This window comes from Engystomops pustulosus, chromosome 7 (assembly GCF_040894005.1).
Source record: "Engystomops pustulosus chromosome 7, aEngPut4.maternal, whole genome shotgun sequence".
Taxonomy (NCBI): domain Eukaryota; kingdom Metazoa; phylum Chordata; class Amphibia; order Anura; family Leptodactylidae; genus Engystomops; species Engystomops pustulosus.
Window position 1 is genome coordinate 42078425 of NC_092417.1, and position 18420 is coordinate 42096844.

Sequence of the window (18420 nt, forward strand, 5' to 3'; positions counted from 1 at the left end):
TATCTATGGAAACTGTACAGTATGACCCACATCCCAAGTCCCCTCCATCAGCAGGAAATTGGTCAACTGTGAATTTCAGATATTATACGTTTGGTAGTATTGGATTACACAGAAGTCTATGAGCAGGGAGAAGTAGGAGCTAATGAGAGGTCCAGGTAAAGATAGAAGCTACTGGTGCTAAAAAATAAGTTTCTATCTTATCTTAATATTCACATCAGAACTGGTCAGTACTTTTCTGAGTTCTATATGGTCCTGCTGATTGTTTTGAGTCCAATTCATTAGGGAAGTTACATAGCAGATTCACCTCCACTTTCTGTGTCCAATGTATGATGGATACTGGCATCTGATATATGTTTTTAAAGAGGATGTCCTGAAAGGACTATTTTGTACTGCGGCCCAGGTATAAACATGACTTACAGTATAGACTTACCTCTTTACAGTGCTCTGGTGCAGTGCAGTTCTGCATGTCACTGTCCGTCAGTTTTTATACACAGTGTCAGTGATGACGTGATATTGACAGCAGCATGGCCCTACTACATTTTGGTGTAGCTTGTAGCTTAGGGCCCACAGTATAGAAAAGGTGATCCCAGACAACCCCTTTAAAGGAAACCTACCACTTTATAATGGCAGTTATAACCCTCAAATACCTTGCACCAGATCAGGTCGAGCTGGTGCCGGAGCATATCTTCATTATTTGCAGAAACCGCCGTATTCCTTATTAAACTGCTTTATTCTTTATATTTCAACCACGCTTCTCGCACCATGATACGTGCTCGGCGCACCATGCGTGTGACCGTGCGAGCGCCTGATTAGGAAGTGCCGGAGAGCTAGTGACGTCACCGAGCTCTCGGGCACAACTTCAAATTTTTATCCTGGCCGGCTTCGCACGCGAAGTTGCGCAGGCGTAAATACGTAGAAAAAAGGACATGCTCTATATTTTTTTGTGTCCTGCTCATGGTACATAACGTATGGTGGGCAATATGGCCATTTAACCCCATAAAGACCAGGCCCGTTTTCGTTTTTGCATGCTTCCAGCACTGTGGAGGCCATTTGAGTACAGTGAACTCATTGTCATGTTCAAGAAACCAGTCTGAGATGATTCCAGCTTTATGACATGGCGCATTATCCTGCTGAAAGTAGCCATCAGATGTTGGGTACATTGTGGTCATAAAGGGATGGACATGGTCAGCAACAATACTCAGGTAGGCTGTGTCGTTGCAACAATGCTCAATTGGTACCAAGGGGCCCAAAGAGTGCCAAGAAAATATTCCCCACACCATGACACCACCACCACCAGCCTGAACCGTTGATACAAGGCAGGATGGATCCATGCTTTCATGTTGTTGACACCAAATTCTGACCCTACCATCCGAATTTCACAGCAGAAATCGAGACTCATCAGACCAGGCAACGTTTTTCCAATCTTCTACTGTCCAATTTCGATGAGCTTGTGCAAATTGTAGCCTCAGTTTCCTGTTCTTAGCTGAAAGGAGTGGCACCCAGTGTGGTCTTCTGCTGCTGTAGCCCATCTGCCTCAAAGTTCGACGTACTGTGCATTCAGAGATGCTCTTCTGCCTACCTTGGTTGTAACGGGTGGTGATTTGAGTCACTGTTGCTTTTCTATCAGCTCAAACCAGTCTGCCCATTCTCCTCTGACCTCTGGCATCAACAAGGCATTTCTGCCCACAGAACTGCCGCTCACTGGACGTTTTTTCTTTTTCGGACCATTCTCTAAACCCTAGAGATGGTTGTGTGTGAAAATCCCAGCAGATCAGCAGTTTCTGAAATACTCAGACCAGCCCTTCTGGCACCAACAACCATGCCACGTTCAAAGGCACTCAAATCACCTTTCTTCCCCATATTGATGCTCGGTTTGAACTGCAGGAGATTGTCTCGACCATGTGTACATGCCTAAATGCACTGAGTTGCCGCCATGTGATTGGCTGAGTAGAAATTAAGTGTTAACAAGCAGTTGGACAGGTGTACCTAATAAAGTGGCCGGTGAGTGTATCTATATCAGTTCTATGGAATATACTATTCTTCAGACTCCCTAGGGGACTTTAACCCTAGGTTGTCTGATTGATCCTACCATATACTGCCATACTACAGTATGGCAGTATATGGGGATTTTCCTCATTTACTGTGGATTTTTGAAGCAATTGCAATGTAAACACCGGCGATCGGTGTAGGTGTTACCAATGTATATATACCCGGTGTATACCGGGTATGGAGAGGGCTCAGCCCGTGAGTCCTCTCCAAACATTGCCAGGCTCCTAAGCTCCCATTTATAATCAATTTAGAAAAATCTTGTGAAACCTTTTACAATCTTTTTCCAAATAATATTTTGATACAATGTAGATGGTTGCAAGAATCTAAATTATGATCAATCCAATGTTGAGAACATATCTGTGAACCCTTGTTGTTATTCTCAAGAATAAGATACTCCAAAAGAACAACCAGTCTTGCACTGCTGGAAATTTAATATGCCAAGGAGTTAGTTCTTAGTCTGTTATTTTCTCACCTATTATTTTTTTCCATTATTCATTCTTATACACAGTAATAATGGGATTCATCACTTGACATAATTATGTCATACCAGGAGACATGTCATTTCACACTTTCCAGCAGTTTTATAGGACCTGTAATTGTCAGGGTGAAGTAAAGATCTCCATTCTTTCCTGACTACTGCGCCTAGGAGAAATACAGTCACTCCTCTGTTACACCATCATGATTTCCAGACAAACCCAATTCTATATTTATATTTCCACACAGTGTTGATGCTGAGATGTCGGACTATTAACAATCTGATCTTTATGAACAGGAAATACACTGCCGCCATTCTGACAAGTCGACTATGCAGCTAGACTGGTTATATTGCTACTGCACCTAAAAGAAGTAAACTGGTTACTTTCCAATATTTTGTCAATTTATGCATAGTTGCAAGGCTCTTTCTTGCATAGACTTTATTTTTTCATAGATCTTCCTTTTGTGTTAGGTCTTAGTTTGTCAACTTACAATGGATAAGTGGGTCAACATGTTGCATTTTGGGATCAGAGCAGAACATGTTTAATCTGGACAGTAAAGTACAAATGTACCATCTTTGATTAATATTTACTACTTAAATCTAGCATATGTAGCGTATATACTCGAGTATAAGCCGACCCGAGTATAAGCCGAGCCCCCTAATTTTACCACAAAATACTGGGAAAACCTATTGACTCGAGTATAAGCCGAGGGTGGAAAATGCATTGGTCACAGCTGCCCCAGTGTATATAGCCTGCCAGACCCTGCCCCAGTGTATATAGCCTGCCAGACCCTGCCCCAGTGTATATAGCCTGCCAGACCCTGCCCCAGTGTATATAGCCTGCCAGACCCTGCCCCAGTGTATATAGCCTGCCAGACCCTGCCCCAGTGTATATAGCCTGCCAGACCCTGCCCCAGTGTATATAGCCTGCCGCCGCTGCCGGACAGATCGCACAGAAGATATACAGGGGTCGCCGGAAAGGTGAGTTTAGATATATTTATTTTTTTGACTCGAGTATAAGCCGAGTTTGGGTTTTTCAGCACATTTTTTGTGTTGAAAAACTAGGCTTATACTCGAGTATATAAGGTACTCTATGGGATATCAAAAGTGCCTTAAAGGGTTTTTCCATGAATTTGAAAAACTCTGAGGGGGCCATGGTGCAAAAAAACCCAAACATATTGCCGTGTTATTTCTGGTTTTTGGTTCTGACCAAAAATTGGAGGCGGTCATGGGACCCACTTCATTTAATTAGTGGCCTTTTCAAATCAGGGGACAACAAAGAAAGTAAAGTCCCCTGGAAAACAGAAGTGATGTCTCATGGTCCAGTGAGGCTAGTAATTATATGAAGATGGTTCATTGACTCCCCTCCACTGAAATACCCCTCAGATGTAGTCAGGATTACCAGAAGTCCTGAAGTTAAGCTGCGTCTAAAATTTTGGATACATGCAGTGTTTTTGGCATTCAATACACCATTCTTAATAGATTCACCACAATGGGGCACATTTACTAAGGGGCCGTCGGACGCATTTCCGCTGGGTTTTGCGTTTGTTTCCGATTTGCGTGGAATTGCCCCGGGTTTCTTGGCGCACACGAGCGGATTGTGGCGCATCGGCGCCAGCTTGCATGCGACACAAATCGGGGGCCTGAACCAAATTGTATCAGCAGATCAGCACTTACATGCATCGGGAAAAAAAAGGTGAACTCCGGCGGACCTCAGCGGGGGAAGCCACAGATGCAGGAAATTGGACGCACGATCTTAGTGAATCGCGGGAGATCCGAATCCTTGTCGGACATTCCGGATTGTGCGGCATCAATGGGAGGGGTAAGTAAATGTGCCCCAATATGTTATTCATTACTTTATATATTGTACCAATTAAGTAATCCCAAACTCCAAAAATCTTATTCTAATGTTTGGATTGGCACAATTGATCAATTTTACATCTGGGAGAACATATACACCTGTACATTCCTTGCACATAACACTCTGGATTATAGTTTTAATTTATGGTTTCGGTATTTTAAATTACTCAAAAACTAATTTGGGACATTGGGCCTAGGCATATTTTTTCATTTTTAAAATAAATTCCAGGACTGACATATCTGAGTGTTAGGGTCTAAAACCTAGCATTGATAGGTCTGTGAAGAGGAAGTGGCTGGCGTTCAATTGTTGTTTCCAACAGCTAATAAGATGGGATTCCGGGTATCAGACTCCTATCAATCTGACAGGTCATCAATATTTTAGTCCTGGAGAACTATCTCAATGTTCAATAAAAGTTATCTCATGTGAGTTACTTAGTTAAATAATTAACTCTTTTCTACATTTTTATAAAGAAGGCAGTGAAGCAGATACCACCAGGTTTATTACATCTCTGTAAGCCTGGGAGAATTATAGCTGCAGGTAGCTGTTCATAACAAACAAAGTGAACACCATAAATCAATGACTGTTGTAACCTCCGCTTCTAAGAAAGAAAAGCAATGGAAACAGCTCTTTGTAATTTACAATTATTGGAAAATGTTGTCCCGTGTCTCTGTGACAATAGCACAGAGCTGATGCAATAAAATCAGATTTACCTCCTTTGACTGATTCGACAGACCTTGGCCGGGGTCATTCAAAGGTCCTCAAAAAACGTTTACCACATCAGTATTTTATTCTATTGATTAGGGAATTGCATTCTGACCAGTTTCCTTACACAAGTCTATCACTAAGGCCCTATTCACACGACCGCTGGGGCAACGAATATATATCTGGCCGCTAATACAATAGATGGCTATGGCACCATTCCGAGCCGCAGCTGCAAAAGAGATGGAGCATGCTCTATCATTGGCCGTAAGAACGGCTCTATTTTCTATGAAGATAGGAGGGGTGAGCGCTGCTCCAGAGCTCCTCCTGTACCCTCCATATGTTCATGTGAATGTAGCCCTAAAGTGATTTTAACAGACACTTGGGCACATTCACGTACCCCGTCCCTGGAGTTTACCGAAAGGGCATTGTCCGATGATAATGCACTCTTGGCACAGTGCATTATCATCGGACAATGCACTTTCGGTACACTAAGATCATCCGATATCCTACATGTGTCGCTTCCCTGTTTAGGTCCGACAGAATTCACTGGCTGATCTAAGTGCTTGGGCTTGCGACACAATTTGAAAAATCCGAATCAGTTGGATCGTCTGACGGCATGCCTCCAAATTTGTGTCGCATGAAAGCCAAAGCAGCTTTTCTAAAAAGTGGTTGCGAGCGACACAATTCCATTGCAAACACTTGTTAAATACCTGTCCAAGCTGTGCAATCCCCGAAAGTGAGCAGTGCGCCCGTAAGTAGAGGACCCCCTCAGTTGCTCACAAGCAAGTCTGATCCAAGAAACGCTGATGGGATTACCCAGAGTAAACCTCTATTCACTGGACTGAACGGACATGCTGAGTTAAGTCTAGTGATACGAAGTTAAGTATGGGAATTCCACCAATTAATACGAAGTTCAGTATGAGAAATTCCACCGGTTCATGCAGCAAGTTTCCCGCACTGAGCTCCCTTGTTGGCAATCGACCTCAAAGATCATTTATATAATATATTATATAGCCTCCTGGGTTCTTGAAGCAAAGCCGCTTCAATGGAGTCATATGAAATCTCCACATGCTGTGGAAAAAAATGAAACTCCATTACTTAATACTGTAATGTGAATAAATGTCATTTATTTTAATTAATTCATTTTATTTTGGATGCTGAAGAAGAAGTTGCTACTTTGAAGCGTGTCCACTAAATGCTTTAAAATGAGACCACACTACATAAGTTTGGCAAGATTTTAGTGAGATGTGAAGCGACTGCAGGAGAGAGGGACTGCACGAGATGTGAGGGGATAAGGTCACATGCAGGTAGTGGGGCAGGCAAAGGAAAGGAGCCTGGGCACTTTGTCCTGTCCTGTGGTGCCAGAGGGAAGGTGATTAATGGAGTTAGTTATGTGCAGTTTGCCTGTGCAGTGTGCAGGGTTCATAAATGATTCATAAATTGTGGTGCACATTCTTTATGAATCTGGCGCCCCCTGAATTGCTCTGGAAGTGTGCACCAGTTTTTATTTTGCACTTTGTTAATAATGTAGAATTGTGGCACAGACAGAATTGTGGCACACATTGGACAGAACTGTGGTGCACGGTCCAACTAAGCAATAACACACTCCTTTTGTTGCACATTATTTCTGTCTTGTTGGACACAGAGCAGCCACAACAAAAACCTGGCACAAAACCTTTATATATACATGTACAAGTAGTTTGCACATTCTTTTCAGTGCAAAGTCACACAGAAAACTGGTGCAAACACTTTGATAAATGTGGGCCAAAGTGTGCTGAGGTAGCCTTACTATGACTGCGCAGGGACCAGGCATAGCTTAGGTTGTAAAATAATCAACTACAAATAGACTGCACATGAGAGTGAGGTGCCATTGCAAAGAAAACAAATTGGGGGACATTTACTATGGTGTTTCCGCCAGTTTTTTGGTGGTTTCACCTCATCTTCTGCTCTCCTACCTATTTATTAGCTGTCGGGGACAGAAAAAATGACTTTTTCCGCCTGCTCCGACTCTTCTCTGAAAAGGGGCGTGGCTTTGGCGGAGTGGAAACTCAGACACAATTAATATGTGTCACAGCCATTTTTGGACGCTGTAAACTGGCGTAAAGTAGACCAAAAGAAATTTGGTCTAGCAGGGACACAAATCAGTGCTATTGCACTGTTGCCTGTTCTCTGACTGTTGGACACATGGTCCCAGGGACAGAAAATGGTCTCGGCGCCAGAAATTTATCTGCACAGCTACACAATATTAAATGTGTGTCTTCTTACAGAGAGCAGGTCGGTAACAAAGCCAATGCATACACCGACACTTTATGTAAATGCCCCCCATTGTGTTGTATCCAGAGAGATCAGTTAACCCCTTAGTGACCGCCGTATCGGCTTTTTATGGCGGTCATTAAGGGTACTTCTTCTGATGCAACGCCTTTCTACGGCGGTGCGTCAGAAGAAGATTTCGGGACACCGGGTCTCGCTGGTGCCGGTGTCGGGCTGTGATATCACAGCCCAGACCCGGCACTAACACCCGGGATCGGAAAAACTCCGATCCCGGGTGTTTAACCCCTTACACGCCGCGGTCAAGCATGACCGCGGCATGCAAGTGTGTCCTCCGTGGATCGGACCCCCCCGGTGTGCTTACCGGGGAATCCGATCCCTCCTGCTGCTGCCCCGGGTCCCGACGAGTGACCCGGGGCTGTCGGCTCCTCTCTGTGCCGGGTTCCGCCTCCTGGCAGGACGCGGCTGTGTGTAACTGAGCATGCTTAGCATGCTCAGTTACTTACAGTATACACTGCAATACAAGTGTATTGCAGTGTAAAGGCTTGAATAAGCGATCGGACAATCGCTTATTCTAGCCAAGAAGTAGAAAATGTAAAAAAGTTTTAAAAAAAATTAAATCTTTTTATAATATAATTAAATAAATAAATGAAATAAAAGTCCCATAATCTCTCCAGTAACACATAAAATGCAAATAAAGTAAATAAAACACAAAAACACGTACATATTTGGTATCACCGCGTCCGTATTATTCTGTACAATAAATCTAAATCAATATTGAACCTGCTCGGTGAACTACGTAAAAAAAAAACTCCAAAAACTTCCCATAATATACAATTTTTCATCAAACACCATCACAGAAAATGTTCTAAAAAGTGATCAAAAAAAGTTACGTTCCCTAATATGATACGACTGAAAAGAACAACTGTTTTTGCAAAAGCCCTCAACCAGATCTGACAACAGAAAAATACAGAAGTTATGGCCCTGAAAAGTTGTCAATAGTAAAAACAATGCGATTTTCTCCAATATTGGTTTTGCTCAGGAAAATTGAGCAAAAATAAGAAAAACTATATAAATGAGGTATCACCGCAATCGTAGTGAACCAGAGAATAAAGATAAAATATTATTTTTACATTACGGTGAGTGGGGGGAAAAAAATGCTAACAATCCAAAATAAAAATTGATGATTTTGTTTGTGTCCCCCTTGAAATAGTTAATAAAATCTCAAGAATAAGCTTTAGACTCCCAAAATAAATTATCTATACATTGTATCTCATCCCATAAAAAATAAGCCCTAATATGTTCGCATTACCAAAAAAAATAAAAATTTATAGGTCGTACAAATCTGCTGTGAATGGCACCTCCATTTATTCTATACTCGGCCGTGCGCCCGTACAGCAGTCACCACCACATATGGGGTATCAGTACACTCGGGAGGAATTGGGCATCAAGCGTTGCAGTGCGTTTCATCATTTAATTTATTCTGAAAATGTCAGTTTTGGCCTAAATGAATGTATTTTCCAAAAAAATTCTATAGTTTCTAAATCGCAGGTCCATATTTTTTAACCCATGTGAAACACTTAAAGGGTTAATAGACTTAATAGAAGTTGTTTTACATATGTTGAGGGGTGAACTTTCTATAGTGGGGTAATTTATGGGGTTTTACTATTATTTAGGCCTCTCAAAGTCACTTGAAAGCTGAGTTGTCCCTCAAAATGTGAGTTTTGGCAATTTTCATGAAAATTAGAAAAATCGCACCTAAAGTTCTGTGCCTCATAACATCCTAGAAAAATGACCGGAAGCATAAAATATCATCCCAACATAAAGCAGATATTCTGTAAATGCTAATTATCAAACTTTTTGGGTACTTTTACATCTTGTCTGGAAACCAGAACATTTCAAACTTGGAAAATGAAGAATTTTTACAAACTTTTGCCAAATTTTCACTTTTTTTCAGAACGAAACGCAAAACTTATCACTTAAATTTTATAACTAACATGAAGTACAATGTGTCACGAGAAAACATTCTCAAAATCACCCAGATATGTTAAAGCGTTCCGAAGTTATAACCAATTATCGTGAGACAGGGCAGATTTGAAAAATCGAGTCTGGTCATTGAGCTGAAAACTAGTGTCGGTGATAAGGGGTTAATCAACCCCTTCCCGCTCTGCGTCGGATATATCGGACAATGAGCTGATGCCGGCTCAGTTCAAGATCGGAACCGAGCCAGAATTGGGATACAAGGGGTGCTGGCTGTAACTTACAGCCGACACCCTAGTGTAACACCCATGGTTAGATTGGGCTCCGATTGCGGGAGTGTTAAACCGATTAAATGCGGCGGTCAGCGCGACCACGGCATTTAAACTGCCTACTAGGGGTCTCGGCCCCACGATGACCACTGATTGTTCCTATGGCAGCCCTGAGGTCTAATTAGGACCCCAGGGCTGTCTGCAGGCAGTGCCTGAAAGATGGTGTCTATGACGTCATCTTAAAGGCACAGTGTCAGCCTATGCATGTGCAAAGGCTGACACTGCTAATACCCTGCAATACATCAGTATTGCAGAGTATTATCATGAACAAGCAATCAGATGATTGCTTGTTCATGTCCCATGGTGGAACAGGTAAAAAAGTGAAAAATGATGTTATTCAATAAAAAATAAAGCAATAAATCAATAAAAATGCCCATAAGCCCCATAACATATAAAGAGACATATAACGCAAAAAAAGTCTAAATGATAACACAAACCCCACATATATCGTATCACGCATCTGTAAAAACCCGTAGAATAAAAATGAATAATTATTGAACCCGCACGATGAACTCCTTAAAAAAACTGTTAAAGACCCACCAAAAATTATGACTTTTACCTATTTAATCCCACAAAAATGCAATAAAATGTGATCAAATACACATATGTACTCCAGAATGATACTGGTGCAAAGTACAAAATGTACCAAAAAAAAAAGCCAACAACCAGCTCCATTTCCAAAAAGGTAAAAATGTTATGCTACTTGGAAGATGGAGATGAACAAATAATAGATTTTTCCTCACATTAGGGTTTTATTTGGCAAATTTAGTAAAACGTAAGAAATAGGTGATACCAACCCCAAAATGGTAATACTGGAAAAAGCATCTCCTCAAGCAAAAAAAATGTCGTCACATGGCCCCAATAATGAAAAAGCTAAAATTTTATAGCCTACAAAAGGAGCCAATGAGGAAACTATAATCCTGGTAGCTGCAGGGCGGTCCTTCCCTTCTGCGCCTCGCTGTGCCCCCATAAAACAAGTAACGGCCACATGTGGCAGGGTCTCTGTACTTGGGAGAAATTGCAGAACAAATTGTAAGATGGGTTTTCTCTTTTTATCTTTTGTAAATGTGTAAATTTTAGGGCTAAATGAACGTATAACCGACAACATTTGACTATTCTAAATTTCATCTCCATTTTGATTTATTTACTGTGAAGATCTCAAGGGGTTAACAATCTTCCTAAAAGCTGTTTCTGATAGTTTGAGGGGTGCAGATCTGAAAATGAGTTGATTATACAGGCAGTCCTCTACTTAAAGAGGACCTGTCACCCCAAAATAGCCCCTCACCAAATGGGGCCCCCCTAACCCTCTCCCTAGCCCCTTTCTCCCCAGCAATTTTTTAAAAAAAGTCTATGGTCAGAAACGCTGTTTAAACAGATCCGACCTCTTACAAAATAAGAGGTCGGACCCTCATATCTGGGGAGCTGCAGTCGGCTTTATTCATAAGGGGGCCGGCCAACACTCCCCCAGCACTCCCCCTGTCACCGAGGACCAATAGGAGAAGCCGGGATTATTGACAGTGCCGGACGAATGTTATATATATTCGTCCGGCAGCGCAGCTGTGCAGCGTGGCCGGCCATGTGAATAAGCCCCGTGCCGCTATTAGTGGAACAGCGTTGGCGCGGCCGCATCGCATAGAGCCGACAGCAATTATGCAATACATGCTGCCGGCTTCTCCTATTGGTTCTCGTGACAGGGGGCGTGCTGGGGGAGTGTCGGCCGGCCCCCTTATGAATAAAGCGGACTGCAGCTCCCCAGTTATGAGGATCCGTCCTCTTATTTTGTAAGAGGTCGGATCTGTTTAAAGAGCGTTTCTGACCATAGATTTAAAAAAAAAATTGCTGGGGAGAAAGGGGCTAGGGAGAGGGTTATTGGGGTCCCATTTGGTGGGGGGCTATTTTGGGGTGACAGGTCCTCTTTAAGGACACCCAACTTACAGACGACCCCTAGTTAAAGAAGGGACCCCTCTGCCCACTGTGACCTCTGGTGATGCACTCTGGATGCTTTACTTTAGTCCCAGACTGCAATGATCAGCTGTAAGGTGTCTGTAATGAAGCTTTATTGATAATCCTTGATCTAATTACAGCAAAAAATTCTGAAACTCCAATTGTCATTGGAGCAAAAAAATCTTATGTCTGGATCTACAATTATAAAATATACAATTTCGACTTACATATAAATTCAACTTAAGAACAAACCTATGGAGCCTATCTTGTACGTAACCCGGGGACTGCCTGTATATGGGTTTTTTAATGCTAAATATTTCAAAAGTCATTAAAAACGTATTTATCCCCAAGATGACATCAAAATCCAGACATTTCCAAAATTATGAAACTTTAAAGTAGACATATGGGAAATGTTATTCAGCAACTTATTTATGGTAAATCTATCTGCCTGAAAGAGCGATGTTTTGGAATTTTGAAAATGGCTAATTTTTTTTTGTAAAAAAAATTACCACTAAAATGAAGTACAACATGTGGGGGATAAAATCTAAGAATCACTTTGATAAGTAACAGTGTTCGAAAGTTATAACAACACAAGTCACAATACAAAAAATGGGGCTGAGCCTTAAACTACAAAATGGCTGCATCCTTAAAGGGTTAAAGAACAAAGAGGATTGTAAAAATTTCTTAGATGGATATAAACAAAGCTATGTATCAGATAAACAGAAGACCAGGCTTTGCAGAGTTCAGATGAAAAATACAGAAATATGACAGCAAGCAGGGATGATGATAACGCATATACCAGATACGGGTTCACTGTCTTGTCTTTCATTCCTCACATTAAGTTCCTACCTTACCTTACTACAGTTCACAAATCACTCCAATACTTAGGGGGTCAATGAGTGACCTCTTTGGACCTCAGGATAACAAATCCAGTGACCTTCCATTGTCAACTGAAGTGATATCCTGTAACCTGAGGAGGCGGCTCATTGTCTGAATCAGGTTCTTTGACCCCAGGGTCTTCGGCCCGGCTCAGTTCTGGAAACTGGAAGTATCCAGTAAACTGGAGTTACAAAGGAACTGGAACAGAGTATTTATACTTCCCTTCCCCTTCCTCATACATGTCCTAGCTGAATTTATTATTGTGGCTGCACTGAAATCCTGGCTTTTTGCATGCCAAAATCTGGCACATTTGAATAATTGAAATATGATTAGTCATATTCATTAAACAACTACACCAAAACGATATATGACGTTTTCAACACTCTCTACTGTGTCGAGGCAAATGGGCGTGTTTTGTACTGCACCAAATTATTAAAGTATAAAAATAAGTATAAAAATCAAACAGGATGAGTAAATATCCCCCAATTTCTTGAAACCAAAGCACATTCACCCTATTACCCCCCTTCACCACCAAGCGGATCATCAGCAGCAGGAGCTGTATGTCGGACAACTGGTTTCAACAGAGCGCCTGAACCAGAACCCGGCAGCCAAGAGCACCAGTTACGGTTTAATCGGAGCACCTGAAATGCAGTGCCTACCGCAAGTCAGGAGGAACACAGTACCAAGGCTCCTGTGGTAACCAGCACCAGGCAGCTTCAGCACCAGTACTTGGCAAAAGTGGAGCTACGGGCAGTGTCTCTTCTGCCAAACCAACAGCAGCAGCACACTTCTGTTTCCCTACAATGCCGTTAGAGCCGCACCGGAAATCCTACTATAGTAACCCCTATGCATCTCTGTTTAGTCTGTGTCTATTTGTAATTATGACTAGTATATTTTTGAACCATATTGTTTCCCCATATGTAATGTAATATGGCAGTGATGGAGAACCTTTTAGAGACCGGATGCCCAAACTACAACCAAAACACACTTATTTATTCCAATGTGCCACAGCAATTTAAGTAGTAGTTTATTGCTACCCGTTCTACCACAACTTTCAATTATATCGGCCTCTTGAGGACAACAAAACAGTTAAAAGAAGAAGGGAAAATTTGGAATATTGTTGTAGCATCTCGCTATGGTCCCCCTGTACAGGAAGAAATGTGGGGCCTAGAGGGGGCCTTTTCCACATGTTCCACCTCTTCCTGCAGTCCCAAGCAAACAAGAAAGTGTTGCTTTAAAATAGCACTGAGAGCAGAATTTCTTGAGTCGCCTGGAACTGCAGGATGATTCTTTGAGTTCTATGTCAAGTGCTATGTTTATGGTTTGGGTACCCAAAAAGAGGGCTCCAAGTGCCACCACTGGCACCCGTCCCGCACCCGTTTGTTACATGCCTCCTGTAGTGTATTTATGTATCTGTAATAGAGATGAGCGAACACACTCGTCCGAGCTTGATGCTCGTTCGAGCATTAGTGACTCGAAACTGCTCGTTGCTCGGACGAGTATTTCGCCAGCTCGAGAAAATGGCATCTCCCACCGTTGTGATTTTTGGCGGTCAGAAACAGAGCCAATCACAAGCCAGGAGACTCTGCACTCCACCCAGCATGACGTGGTACCCTTACACGTCGATAGCAGTGGTTGGCTGGCCTGATCAGGTGACCCTGGATTAGACGAGCCCCTGCCCGAGCTGCTCGGATCATTCCCTGTCTGGATGCCGTTAGGGAGAGAGCTGCTGCTGGTCAGGGAAAGCGTTAGGCTGTTCTATTAGAATAGTGTTAGGCAGGAGTGATTCTACAAGAACCCAACAGCCCTTCTTAGGGCTACAATAACGTTTTTTTTTTTTTTTTTGCTTGTGGCTGGGCTTGCTGGCACTAGTAGTGCAGCTAGTACCATATTGTGAGGAATTTGCAGGGAGACTTGCGACCGTTGTGTTTAGCTCTTAGTGACACACATATCCACCTCAAACATCTAAGTGGGACAATTTATTAGGGGTTTGATTTGAATTAGGCACAGTCTTCTGATTTATTTTTTTTTACGTTTATTTTTTTTTATAACTCAAAGTAATCTGGCAAAGCAGTGTGCTTTCAGTGTAGGCTAGAAAATAGCCATAGGAGAACCCCAATGGCTTACTTAGGCCTACAATAGCGTTATATTTTACTTTTTTTTTGTTAGCTTGTGGCTGGGCTTGCTGGCACTAGTAGTGCAGCTAGTACCATATTGTGAGGAATTTGCAAGGAGACTTGCGACCGTTGTGTTTAGCTCTTAGTGACACGCATATCCACCTCAAACACCGAAGTGGGACAATTTATTAGGGGTTTGATTAGAATTAGGCAGAGTCTGCTGATTTATTTTTTTTTAACGTTTATAACTCAAAGTCATCAGGCACAGCACAAACACAACTACTGCAGGGGTCAGAGGCCGTGGTCCTGGGCGGGGTGAGACACCACCTGCTGATGGGGGAGCAGGGGAACGCCGCAGAGGTACACTCCCTAGGTTCATCATGTCTCAAGTTACTGGGACTCGTGGTAGAGCACTGTTGAGGCCAGAACAGTGCGAAGAGGTGATGTCGTGGATTGCGGACAATACTTCTAGCCATTTGTCCACCAGTCAGTCTTCCACGCAGTCCACCCATGTCACCGAAATCGGCACTCCTCCAGCTCCTCCACCTCAGCCTCCTTCCCCCCAGTCTGCCCCCTCCCACCAAAATTTGGCATTTGAACCGGCATACTCTGAGGAACTGTTTTCTGGACCTTTCCCACAGTCACAAACCACTTGTCCTGCTGCTGCTGCTGAGCTATTTTCCGATGCCCAGGTTTTCCACCAGTCGCAGTCTGTGGGTGATGATGACATTATTGACGTAGTGGAAGAAGTGTGTAAAGAGGTGTCGGACGATGAGGAGACACGGTTGTCAGACAGTGGTGAAGTTGTTGTCAGGGCAGGAAGTCCGAGGGGGGAGCAGACTGAGGGATCGGAGGATGATGAGGTGACAGACCCAAGCTGGGTTGATAGGCCGGGTGAACACAGTGCTTCTGAGACGGAGGCGAGTCCTATAGCAGAACAGGTTGGAAGAGGCAGTGGTGGTGCCAGACGGAGAGGCAGGGCCAGAGCTGGTGCATCAGCGCCAAATGTTTCACGTAGTCAAGCTCCCGTGGCGAGGGCTAGATTTTCAGAAGTCTGGAGGTTCTTTAAAGAAACACCGGATGACCGACGGACTGTGGTGTGCAACCTGTGCCAAACCAGGATCAGCAGGGGTTCCACCACTACTAGCTTAACTGCCACCAGTATGCGCAGGCATATGAATGCTAAACACACCACTCAACGGCACTAAGCCCGTTCACCTCCGGCCGTGCACACCACTGCTCCTTCCCCTGTGTCATCTGCTAGTCAGCCCCCTGCCCAGGACCCCGGCCCAAACACCTCCCGTGCGAAAACCCCATCTTCGCCTCCACGATCCTCCACAGCATCCACCAGCGTTCAGCTCTCCATACCCCAGACGCCCGAGCGCAAAAGGATGTATAGTGCAACCCACCCACACGCCCAAGCCCTCAACGTCCACATCTCCAAACTGCTTAGCCTGGAGATGCTGCCCTATAGGCTGGTAGAGACCGAGGCCTTTCGAAACCTCATGGCGGCGGCCGCCCCTCGGTATTCGGTCCCCAGCCGCCATTACTTCTCCCGATGTGCCGTCCCAGCCCTGCACAAGCACGTGTCAGACAACATCATCCGTGCCCTGACCAACGCCGTTTCTGACAAGGTCCACCTGACCACGGACACGTGGACGAGTGCTTCCGGGCAGGGCCACTATATATCGCTGACGGCACATTGGGTTAACTTGGTGGAGGCTGGGACCGAGTCTGACCCTGGGGCTGGTCATATACTGCCGACGCCGAGGATTGGGGGGCCTACCTCGGTCCAGGTCTCTCAGGCCTACTATGCCTCCTCCTCATCCCACCCCTCCTCCACCTCCTCCTCCAAATTACCATCCTTGGGCAGAGCGCCATCAGTCGGTAGCTCTAGGCACAGCAGCAGTGCCATCACTAAGCGACAGCAAGCGGTACTCAAACTGCTGAGCCTAGGCGATAAAAGGCACACCGCCCAAAAACTATTACAGGGCATCACGGGCAGACTGATCTGTGGCTGCCACCGCTGAACCTGAAGCCAGGCATGGTTGTGTGTGACAACGGCCATAACCTGGTGGCGGCTCTGCAACTCGGCAGACTGACACATGTGCCATGCCTGGCCCATGTGTTAAATCTCATAGTTCAGCGTTTCCTCAAGACATACCCCAATCTGTCAGATTTGCTCACGAAGGTGCGCCGCATCTGTGCGCATTTCAGGAAGTCCAGCACAGATGCTGCCACTCTCAGGGCAGCGCAGCGCCGCCTCCAACTGCCCGCTCACCGACCGTTGTGCGACGTGCCCACGAGGTGGAATTCAACATTAACCATGTTATCCAGAGTTTACCAGCAGCGCAGAGCGATTGTAGACTGCCAGATGTCAACTTCCACCAGAACTGGTAGTCAGGTCAGTCAGCTTCCTCAAGTCTACAATGAGGAGTGGACGTGGATGTCTGATATCTGTCAGGTGCTGAGTAACTTTGAGGAGTCAACACAGATGGTCAGTGGCGATGCCGCCATCATCAGCCTCACCATCCCGCTGCTTTGCCTGTTGAAAAACTCTCTGGTCAGCATGAAGTCGGAAGCTTTGCGCTCGTCACAAGAGACGGGGGAAGAAGATTCCCTTGTTGATAGCCAAAGCACCCTCAGGTCTGTTTCTCAGCGCATATCGGAGGAGGTGGAGGAGGATGAGGAGGAGAATGTTGGCGAGACAGAAGAGGGGAGCATTGTTCAGTCCTTCACTGTTCAGCCTGTATGGGCAGAAGAAGAGGAGTTGGAGGAGGAGGAAATGGAGAGTCAGGCCAGTGAGGGGAGTGAATTCTTGCCCGTTGGGACTCTGGTGCATATGGCAGATTTCATGCTAGGCTGCCTATCCCGTGACCCTCGCGTTCAAAGAATGTATTCCAGCACCAATTACTGGGTATTCACTCTCCTGGACCCACGGTACAAGCAAAATCTTTCCACTCTCATCCCTGGAGAGGAAGGGAGTGTGAAAATGCATGAATACCAGCAGGCCCTGGTGCACAAGCTGAAACAGTATTTCCCTTCTGACAGCGCTAGCGGCAGAGGGTGTACTTCTGCGGGACAAGTAGCGAGGGAGAGTAGGCGAGCAGGCAGCTTGTCCAGCACTGGCAGGGGTACGCTTTACAAGGCCTTTGCCAGTTTTATGTCACCCCAGCAAGACACTGTCACCTGTCCCAAGTCTCGGCAGGGTAGGGCTGATCGTTACAGAAAGATGGTGAGGGAGTGCGTAGCTGACCATACCATCGCCCTAAATGATCACACAGCTCCCTACAACTACTGGGTTTCAAAGCTGGACATGTGGCACTGGTGCTGTACGCCTTGGAGGTTCTTGCCTGCCCTGCCGCTAGCGTGTTGTCCGAGCGGGTTTTCAGTGCAGCTGGTGGCATCAGCGTACACGCCTGTTGACTGACAGCGCTGACAGGCTGACGCTTATCAAGATGAATAAAGCCTGGATTTCTCAGGATTTCCATTCTCCACCAGGTGAAGGAAGCTCAACCAGAATAATTTATGCACTCCTCCTCCTCATTTTCCTCCTTCTCCTCCTCTTTGTACACTAAAGCAGAGGAAACTGGCTATTTTTTTGCCAGGGCCAACTGGCTCTAGCTATAGTACTCTATGTATTTAATTTTTCTGGAGGGCCACCTACCCGGTCCTCTGTTTTAAACAATTTTTGAGAGTGCCACATACAGGCACTCAATCTTTTTAATTTTTCTGGAGGACCACCTACCTGCTCCTTTGGTTTGAAAACTTTTTTGGACTGCCACATACAGGCACTCAATCTATTTAATTTTTCTG